Source organism: Pyrus communis, chromosome 1 (assembly GCF_041283825.1).
Source record: "Pyrus communis isolate YQ-2024b chromosome 1, ASM4128382v1, whole genome shotgun sequence".
NCBI lineage: Eukaryota > Viridiplantae > Streptophyta > Magnoliopsida > Rosales > Rosaceae > Pyrus > Pyrus communis.
Genome location: NC_142565.1, coordinates 12,923,922 through 12,933,601, shown reverse-complemented (window position 1 = coordinate 12,933,601; position 9,680 = coordinate 12,923,922). Strand labels below are relative to the sequence as shown.

The following is a 9,680-nucleotide window of genomic DNA, read 5'->3' as shown; positions in this document are numbered from 1 at the left end:
CTCGAACTTCTTGTTATTAAAGGATTGTCGTGGATGGGTTAAGTCCACATTAAGTTCTTTTTCTTGCCTTGTAAACAAGAACTTTTAGTTCATAGTCTTGTACATTCGAATGAAGGGAATCCAGAGCCCTCTAAGTCATTTACTTGGTTCTTGATTGATTTTAATGAAGGCATATTTGACTAGATCCAGATACAAATGAGGCTCTTAAAGTAAGAAAACCAATGGAAATAACTTGAATACATATTGGAGAATGCATTAAGTAATAGATCTACAAATTCAGAAAACAAACAAAGAGCTTCGGGCAAGATTTCACCTTGTCTGTCAAGGTTGAACTTCCTGCAGTCACTTGTCTTTGTGTTAACAGGGGTTTATATGCTAAAACGGGATGGACGGTAAACAAGTTTACCGAGGGAATTGTTACTACGATGGTTGAAGGTAGCAGAGACTAGAGAAAGATAGGCTTTCTAAGGAAATCTAGACAAGAGATAGCTTGTCGCTAAAAATGACTGAATCTGGGTTGATTTCAGCTTTTGGATGCAAATCTGGCTTGAGAGTAGAGTTTGTATGTATGTTTGTTTGTTTGATTGGTTGAGTGTCCTTATCTATGGGGCCTCTTCCTCCTTTTATAAGCAAATTAGCCCGACTGCTATGACTTTGCTCTTGCCCGAAAGCATCTGAAGGGTAGCGAGTCATCAACTTTTTACTTGTAATGCCACTAAAAAGTGTTATTTGGCTGGTAGTAGGTTAGTCTCCATCACTTGTCACTTCAATGGTAAGCATGTGGCTTGCTTTTTGGCTGAGAAGGCTTCAATTTGCTTCTAGGCTTGGTGCGGGGTTTCGGGCAAGTCTCTTTCAATTAGGTATTCTTGGGCTTTTCTTCATCTAAATTCAATGTTCAAATATTAACCCAAACACATGCTTCTCAATTGTAGTGATGCCCCAGAAGGGTATGAAAGATGGCCTCGAAACCTTTGTGGAAAAAAGACGAGAGAGAGAAGAAGAATTACCCCGATGCATTGTTTTTCTTTCGTATAAGCAAAGATGTGAAAATAGAACAATTCCATTCAGTTTAAAGACAAAATTAGAAACATGGTAAGAATTCAAGTAAGGCGTGCACCTTGTAAACTATTTCACTTGGCATAACATATAATTTTCTTGAGGAAACGTCCATCTGAAGAACATATCTTTTAAAGGGCAGATATAAAAGCATGATGATGCCAACTCCCCAAGCTAACCAGCAATAGGGATATAGAAAGCCATAAAACAGTGTCATACTTAACGATATTCCTTGCAAGCTCTTCGAAGAAGGCTGTGTAAAGTATTTGCTCAGAAGAGTCTGCAGTGTCAATATCATCTAACTCAGATGATTCAGCATAAGGAAGTAGCCAATCCTTGGATGACTGAGGCTCAGATATACCGGCTGTATGACCCATCAACATCTCTTCCAACTCAAAACCCTTAATGGGAAACATACATAATTATTATTAGCATCAAATTCCAAAAGATGTCAACTTTTTCATTTGGGTGAAATGTTTCTTTCTTAACACCATAATTGCTGAAAGCCCAAATTTTTTTATAAGAATCTGAATTGAGAAATGATGATAAATTAGGACCAAAAATGAGATAAAAGGGTTGCAAACTTGCAATGCAGTATAAGACAATGAAATTATTTGCCGAAGGAAATTTCTTCCAGCTCAAGGAAAAAACCTACACAAAAAAGCATTTTTAAAAAGTGGTTTCTTCTAATCCCTAGCTCTTGTCTTGGTTAAGAGAGGCCATCATATTCTGGAGGAAGACGGTAGCAAAGGGAGTCCGACTACTACTAGTACTAGTACTAATGGAGGAAGTAGCAGTACAAGTCGCAATGTTTAAAATTTTTGAGAAAGATGAGCATTTTATAGCTTGTTTGGTCAGCAAATGTAATATGGGAAATTAGCTACGCTAAGCTAGTTTTGTTTGTAATTATCTACAATTGACTAGTTATTGGGATTCATATTGATTTTACTTCAATTAATTGTGAACATTTATCAGAGCAAATTAGTTTGTTAAATTAATTTTGTCTATTTGGCTAATGACAATGAGAAATGTCCTTGTTTTTCTTGCTGGATCCGGTAAGAGGATCATATCAGATGAAGTTTATGAAAAGCTTCAACAGGGAAACTCCTTTCAAGCATCAAAACTTAACATTCATTGATCACCTAAAGTTTGCACCCACAACGGAAGTAACAATCGTTGAATCATAGTTGCAGACACTCTACTGTAGAAAAAAAGGCGCCCTGCTGCTTTCTGGGCATTCTTTATTTGCATAATACAATCCACACATAATACAGTACTAGCAGTCTAGCATGATGATCTGATTTCAGGGGTAAACTTTAATAAGAGATCTCAAACCGAGCATATGAGTGATGTTATAATGAGAGAATCCAGCAGCCAAAAAGATCTTCTCCCATTCTGATTCGCTACGCTCTTTGCCAGTGATGGTGGACATCATCAACATATCGAACATGAGTTGGGTTTCAATTGATTTCTTGTCCATTTTCGTCTTGTTATCGCCATACCCCACAACTATGTCTATGATGATAATCTTCTTCTTCCTTCCCTCATTTTTGTTCAGAAATATTGCTTCTCTACATTTCTTCAATATCTGCACGCTTTCTTCATCATTCCAATCATGCAGAATCCACTAAACAAATATAGATCATGAATCACATATATTCAATTAGTCACAACATTTACCCAAATTAATCTAGAGGATCTAGAAACACAACTACATCAATAATGCATACACACAAAATTTGGAACATACTCTATTAGGATCCCATTGTTATGGGGTTCCACCTGATTAGATTGTATTAGCAAATATGTCAGTTTTGTGTGTCTGATTAAATATAATCCACTACCTTCTTACAGGTAACAATTTGATCTTTTAACAATTGATTTGAACTAGCTAGCTAGAAATTCCAAAGACAACCAAGGATGAGATAGTTTACTAGCAACAATGTATTGATTAGGAAATTGGTTATGGAACAACAAAGATTAAGATAAATAATTGTGCGCGTTAGATATATTACCTTGAGCAGAATTGCATTGGCTGGAGGTATTTCCTCAAACATGTCTCCTCCCACAAATCCCAAATTGTGGGCCATCCCTTCCAAGTCAGCCACCACATGTGGTTGGTCAAACACAGTGCAGTTGATGTTGGGAAATGCATTGGCAATGGCCTTGGCCATTGTTCCTGTACCCCCTCCAACATCCACCAGGGATTTCAAATCCTCAAAGACTCCTCCACACTCTCCTACCACCACCCCAGCGATAAGCTTGGAGTCCGCCTCCATTGCTTCATTGAACAAGTCACCAAACCTCGGTTTCTTGGCACTCAATTCCCAAAAAGGCATTCCATTTGCCACCTCAAATGGTGTACATGGAACTAGATCATCGCCACAATTCATATGTAACCAATTACTCATTGAGTGAAATGGGTCTGTAATTACCGGATCAAGTACCATGAGCAGAAACGGTGTGATGTTTCATGGTCCGTCTTTGAGAAAAAGCCCGGAAGCTGGTGTTAGGCTATACAACACAACAGCTACTTCTTCCTCCGCATCGTCACGATCATGATGAACATGATGATGTTGTTGGAAATTCAAATAAAAACAGGCTGTAAAAGGTTGCTGCTAGTTTCTTTACAGGTTGTATCCACACATGCTGCAACTACAAAGACTAAAGTTTCCTCCATGTGCTAGCTGAAAGTGTGTTGAAAGACAGCAGAGATGTGAGCTGATGTGTGCAAGCTGTCCAAAGTTCACATGATCTGTTTGCATGTGTTGTCTTATTGTTTATTCATTTTCTGCTTGTATAAATAAGCCTCCTTGCTAGGCTTTAGAATTATCCCATCCGAATCCCACTTCCAATTGTGAAGAAGCTTGTAAGTTTTCTTATTCCATCAGTTTGTAAACCTTTTTTTATATATCAAAGTCCAAGTGTTTTGCCAAAGCTTGTTGCTTCCCTCCTTTCTCTATTTCTTTCCTTGTCCAATTTTATTGAGAGTGCAAAGTGAGAGGTGTGATAGAGTTTGTAAACTTATCACCCACATATTTTGGTATTGAGTTAGCAAACTCTTGTGAATACCAACAATTGGTATCAGAGCTAGAATACCATTCTGGCAGGTGCAGCAGTTATGGCGTCCAACTTAGTGCAACTCCAAGTTCCCACATTGAAGAAAGAAAATTATGAAAGATGATGCATCCAATTCAAAGCATTGTTTGGATCACAGGAGCTATGGGAAGTTGTCAGTAGTGGGTATGTTGTACCCACTGCCGAGCAAGAAGCCGTATATACTGCGGATCAAAGGAACACTCTCAAGGACTTACGAAAGAAGGACCAAAAGGCGCTATATCTTCTATACCAGGGTTTGGAAGATTCAACGTTCGAGAAGGTTGCAGAAGCAACAACGAGCAAGCAAGTATGGGATACACTTAGTACAATCTACAAAGGAGTAGATCGAGTCAAGAAAGTGAGGTTACAGTCACTTCGAGCAGATTTTGAAACTGCTCATATGAATGAAGGGGAGTGCATCTCCGACTATCACACAAGGCTCATTGTGATAGTAAATCAGATGAGGAGAAATGGCGAGAGACTCGATGAAGTACGAGTTGTGGAGAAGATACTCCGGTCACTCACATCTAAGTTTGAGCATGTGGTGACTGCCATTGAGGAATCCAAGGATTTGGAGGTGATGAGCGCAGAGGAGCTACTAGGATCCCTCTTAGTTCACGAGCAACGCATTCAGAATAATGCAAACCCCACAACGCTAGAGCAAGCTTTAGAGTCAAAGTTGAATATTGACAAACCAAATGGAGGTCGTGGGCAGTGGAACTCACGTCGTGGGAGTTCATCTAACCGTAGCCGAGGACGAGCTCGAGGAAGAGGTCGAGGCTATGCACAAAATTGAGGTCAGTCTCAGGAGTGGAGATCTACTCGAGGAAAGGCGTATATCCAGTGTCACAACTGTAAGCAATATGGACATTATGCCAATGAATGTTCATATAAAAATGGTGAGCATGTCAACATGGCAGAATCAAGTGGAAATACTGATGAAGAACTTACAGTCTTGCTAGCACACCATGATTCCAGTAGCCAACAAGATGTTTGGTATTTGGACTCTGGTGCAAGCAATCACATGTGTGGAAAGAATGAGTTTTTTGCCGAACTCAAAGATGGGGCCTATGGATCTGTAAGTCTTGGTGACTCCTCAAAGTTGCCAGTTGAAGGCAAAGGGAAGATCAAGATCATCCAGAAGGATGGTAAAGAAGAATACATCTCCGATACCTACTACATACCAGGTATGAAGAGCAACATTCTAAGCATTGGTCAACTGCTCCAGAAAGGGTACATTATACATATGGAGAACATGCTTCTCACTCTCAGGAATGCAAGGAGAAAGCTTATTGCACGTGTTCGAATGTCAAAGAACCGGATGTTTCTGTTGAATTTGAACACAAAGATTGGAAGCTGCAACATCGGTGTAATGGAAGATGAGTCATGGAAATGGCATCTTCGATTTGGCCATCTTCATTTCAATGGCCTAAAGTTACTGTCAAGTGGAGGAATGGTTCGTGGTCTACCCCAAATTAAAGCCACACGCCAAGTATGTGAAGGTTGTGTGCTTGGCAAGCAAGCACGACTATCGTTCCCTGTTGGTGATACATGGAGAGCAAAGGCACCACTGCAGTTGGTGCACACAGATATATGTGGTCCATTGGATCCCATGTCTTATGGAGGTAATAGGTATTTTATTACCTTCATTGATGATTTCAGTAGAAAGACTTGGGTCTATTTTCTCAAGGAGAAGTCAGCTGCCCTAAAAATTTTCAAGGAGTTCAAGGCACTCACAGAGGCTGAAAGTAACCACAAGCTTGTGGCTGTGAGATCAGATAGAGGTGGAGAGTACACCTCCAATGCTTTCCAAGCATACTGTAAGGAGCAAGGAATTAGGCATCAACTTACTGCTGCCTATACCCCACAACAAAATGGGATAGCCGAAAGAAAGAATCGAACTATCCTTGACATGACAAGGTCCATGCTTAAGGAGAAGAATTTGCCAAAAGAGTTATGGGCAGAAGCTGTAGCTTGTTCGATTTATTTGTTGAATCGATGTCCAACAAAGAGTTTCAAGAGGATGACACCACAAGAGGCTTGGAGTGGATACAAGCCGAATGTTACACACCTAAGAATTTTTGGGTGTGTTACATATGCTCAAGTTCCAGAAGCCAAGAGGAGGAAACTTGATGATAGAGGTGAGAAGTGTGTGTTTGTGGGCTATAGTGAAGAGTCCAAGGCATACAAGCTCTACAACCTACTAACTGGCAAATTAGTGGTTAGTAGAGATGTCATCTTCAGTGAGGAAGAGGCATGGAAGTGGAACAACAAAGAAGTCAGTAAAGAGAAGATCGTTTCCACTGATTTTGAAGAACCAGAAGTTGTACCACCTGTTGAGCAACAACCTGCTCAAACAACCACAACAACTCCATTGCACAGAACTGCAAGGAGTGGTCCGACATCTAGTGAAGAAAGCAGCTCCTCAACTCCAGTGAGGTTAAGGAGTCTCACAGAGATTTATGGACAAGAAGAAGAAGAAACCAATTTTTTCTGCTTCTATGCAGACCATGAGCCTCTCTCATTCAATGAAGCTGTGGAAGAAGATTGTTGGAAGAAAGCCATGGAAGAAGAGATCCATGCCATCGAGAAGAATGACACTTGGGAGTTAACAAAGCTCCCACCAAATCAGAAGGCTATTGGTGTCAAGTGGGTTTACAAGATCAAGCGCATTGCAGATGGAAGTGTGGATCGATACAAATCAAGGCTTGTAGCAAAGGGCTATAAACAGAAGTATGGAGTGGACTATGATGAAGTCTATGCTCCAGTTGCAAGACTTGACACGGTAAGATTACTAATCTCTCTTGCCGCTCATCATAAATGGAAAATTTATCAACTAGATGTCAAGTCAGCCTTCCTTAATGGAGTTGTTGAGGAAGAAGTGTACGTGGAACAACCGGAAGGCTTCCAAGTACAAAGAGAAGAAGAAAAGGTGTATCGTTTGAAGAAGGCTTTGTATGGCCTCAAGCAAGCACCACGAGCTTGGAACTCAAGGATTGATAACTACCTTCACCAAAATGGATTTCAGAAATGTCCATACGAGCATTCAGTTTACATGAAGAACGGTGAAAAAGGGGAGTTCTTAATTATTTGTCTCTATGTAGATGACTTGTTGTTTACAGGAAACAATGAAGCAATGTTCTATGAGTTCAAGCAATCCATGTTCAGTGAATTCGAGATGACTGACAATGGATTAATGTCATACTTTCTTGGCATAGAGGTGAAGCAAGAAAATGACGGTATCTACATCTCTCAACAAAAGTACATGAGAGATATATTGGAGAAATTCAATATGGACAAGTGCAATATTGTCAACACTCCAGTTGCAACTGGATTGAAGCTGTCCAAGGAAGGAGAAGGTGAGTTTGTAAACTCAACCGTGTACAAAAGCTTGGTTGGAAGCCTAAGGTACCTTACAATCACAAGACCTGATATAGTTTATGGTGTTGGACTCGTGAGTCGATACATGGAAACACCAAGGGAGTCTCATTGGCTGGCCGCCAAGAGAATTTTGAGGTACATAAGAGGTACTCTAAACTATGGTCTGTTTTATAATTTTGGTGAAGATGCAAAATTATTTGGTTATTCAGATAGTGATTGGGGAGGTGACCAAGATGAAAGGAAAAGCACAACTGGCTATGTGTTTTTTCTAGGATCAACAGCTTTCTCGTGGACTTCAAAGAAGCAATCAATTGTTGCTTTGTCATCGTGTGAAGCCGAGTACATTGCTGTAGCCTCAACCGTGTGTGAGGCAATTTGGTTAAGAAATCTGTTGAAGTCAGTGTGTCATCCACAAGTGGAATCGACTGTGATTCATGTGGATAACATCTCAGCTATCAAGCTTGCTAGGAATCCAGTCCAACATGGAAGGAGTAAGCACATCGATACTAGGTTCCATTTTTTGAGGGATCATGTGAAGCAAAAGACAATTGAGCTTGTCTATTGTCACACAAAGGAACAAGTGGCTGACATCTTCACTAAGCCACTACCAGTTGAATCATTCCGGTTATTACGTGAAATGCTAGGCATGAAGGCGTTTTGATTTGAGGGGGCGTGTTGGAAATTCAAATAAAAACAGGCTGTAAAAGGTTGCTGCTAGTTTCTTTACAGGTTGTATCCACACATGCTGCAACTACAAAGACTAAAGTTTCCTCCATGTGCTAGCTGAAAGTGTGTTGAAAGACAGCAGAGATGTGAGCTGCTGTGTGCAAGCTGTCCAAAGTTCACATGATCTGTTTGCATGTGTTGTCTTATTGTTTATTCATTTTCTGCTTGTATAAATAAGCCTCCTTGCTAGGCTTTAGAATTATCCCATCCGAATCCCACTTCCAATTGTGAAGAAGCTTGTAAGCTTTCTTATTCCATCAGTTTGTAAACCTTTTTTTATATATCAAAGTCCAAGTGTTTTGCCAAAGCTTGTTGCTTCCCTCCTTTCTCTATTTCTTTCCTTGTCCAATTTTATTGAGAGTGCAAAGTGAGAGGTGTGATAGAGTTTGTAAACTTATCACCCACATATTTTGGTATTGAGTTAGCAAACTCTTGTGAATACCAACAGATGTTGCGCAAAGAAATCGGAGTGAACGAGGATTTGCATGAGGCGTGAGATGAAATGAGCTTTCGAAGGGTGGACATTGAGCCCGGCGATGAGCTCGGAAAGAGAGATGGGTTGGCCGTGGTTGTGAATCACGTCTGGGATGCCTAGTTGAACTGCACATTTGAGTGACATGGAGTTTATGAACTGGAACATGTGGTTCCAAACATGTGCTTGAGCTCCAAGATCCTCATGGCTAATAGCACCCACTTCACCATTACTCAAACCCATGTGTGTGTAAGTATCAAGTATACAGCTTCGAGAATATTATGATTGATTCTTCTCTTGATATATTAATTGTGAAAAAATGGATAGGTTGGATCAGTTTATATAGCACAGCTCACATACACAAATTATGAGAAAAATATATAATATTCGACACTGTTCCCAAAGTACTGAGCCTACTGACGTTTCATCTTCCATGCACAGGTTAAGCATGCATTCTATTTTATTATAATAATAATATATATATATATAATAATAAAATAATAAAATAATAAAAATAATAAAAAAAAGGGTTGGGGAAGGGATGATTAAAGATTTGGAAGAGAACGGATGAAGATTGTATATATAGATTCGTATAGATCGTGCCAAACGGAAACTGCGAATTTAGCTATTATGTCTAAGATTTTATGAAATCTCAATTGTAATGTTTTCATGGATAACTATGGCTAAAGTACACTGTTTGATTTCTTTGTTATCCTTTACAGATTATCTTGAGAAAAAAATGATTCGATTTGGAAAGTTTTTAGTCATTCATATGAATCAAACAAATTGATAGTCCATCATGAGGTATTATTTGTTACGTTGGTTTGTTTGACACATATGGAAGGGGAAGGGGTCTCTAAATTGAATAACTTATCCATAAATGATCTTTAGTAGGGTGGGATACGGTTTGGTTTGGTGCGATTGGTGTGGTTTTGAAGCTTGAACC

General features: G+C 39.6%; 1 pseudogene across 1 annotated transcript; it reads right to left on the bottom strand.

Moving 5' to 3' along the window:
- Window positions 1-2,171: 2,171 nt before the first annotated feature.
- Window positions 2,172-8,992, bottom strand: LOC137721324 (putative O-methyltransferase 3; annotated as a pseudogene). The gene is made up of 3 exons (XR_015965098.1): window positions 8,713-8,992; window positions 3,072-3,631; window positions 2,172-2,683 (listed from the first exon to the last, which is right to left on the bottom strand). The product of XR_015965098.1 is annotated as a putative O-methyltransferase 3 (transcript).
- Window positions 8,993-9,680: the final 688 nt, after the last annotated feature.